General features: G+C 53.9%; 1 protein-coding gene across 1 annotated transcript in view; it reads right to left on the bottom strand.

Moving 5' to 3' along the window:
- Positions 1-1,085, bottom strand: part of MONBRDRAFT_12732 (uncharacterized protein) — a gene marked incomplete at both ends in the record, with an annotated part of 19,636 nt that overhangs the window by 17,548 nt on the left and 1,003 nt on the right. The window lies entirely within an intron of this gene.

Raw genomic sequence — 1,085 nt, 5'->3', positions numbered from 1 at the left:
GGGAGAGAGAGAGAGTGAATCATCATTGGTTTGGTTGGTTTGAGAAAGAGAAGGGGGGAGAGAGAGAGAGAAACATAGGGAGAGAGAGAAGAGAGATTTAGGATTTAGGGAGAGAAAGAGAGATCAAAAGAAGAGATCAAAAGAGAGAGAGAGAGCATATGAGAGAGCTCAAGAGAGCTCAAGAGAGAGAGAGCTCAAGAGAGAGAGAGCGAGAGAGAGAGAGCGCTCAAGAGAGAGAGAGAGCTCAAGAGAGAGAGAGCTCAAGAGCTCAAGAGCTCAAGAGAGAGAGAGAGAGAGCTCAAGAGAGAGAGAGCTCAAGAGAGAGAAAGAGAGAGAGAGAGAGAGAGAGAGAGAGAGAGAGAGAGCTCAAGAGAGAGAGAGAGAGAGAGAGCTCAAGAGAGAGAGAGAGCTCAAGAGAGAGAGAGAGAGAGAGAGAAAGAGAGCTCAAGAGAGAGAGAGAGAGAGAGATCAAGAGAGAGTTCTAGAGAGAGAGAGAGAGGAGCATGGCAGTGCAACAAGAGAGGGGGGTACTGGGCGTTGATGTGGCGTCCTTGTGTCGCCGTGGGGCGGGGCGGGTGACTCGACCGTTCTGCGGGCTGCGTCGGGGTGTGGGTGTGTGAGGATGTGCATATGCATGAATGCACGTGAATGGGACAGCGGGGAACAGAGAGGGGGAAAGGTTCAACGCCCGGCAACGGGGCTTATTCCCCGGCAACAGCGGACACTCTTTCTGCCGATGGGGGGAGGGTTCCCCTCTTGAGCCACTGAACCGCCACTGAACCGCCACTGAACCGCCACTGAACCGTTTCTACCCCGACTCATACACCTCGACGACAACACCACCAGAAACCCCTCTTTCTGCGCGCCCTCACACACACCCTGTTGATCGAGGTGAGCGGACACGGATCAACGCGGCCCTTTCGAGTATTTTTTTCTTTTTTTTCTTCCGAGGGCACACACGGCAGCATGTGCAAACGATCCTCCTTCCCTCTCCACCACCTGCACCACCACCACCACCGCCTGCACCTTCTTCTACTTTGGACCAGCATCTTCGTCGTCACACGGCTGTCCTTGACACCACAGCC

The sequence above is a fragment of the Monosiga brevicollis genome, genomic scaffold (genome assembly GCF_000002865.3).
Source record: "Monosiga brevicollis MX1 MONBRscaffold_44 genomic scaffold, whole genome shotgun sequence".
In the NCBI taxonomy this organism is placed as follows: domain Eukaryota; class Choanoflagellata; order Craspedida; family Salpingoecidae; genus Monosiga; species Monosiga brevicollis.
Note: the sequence above shows the minus strand (reverse complement) of the source record. Positions and strands in the feature narration are given on the sequence as shown.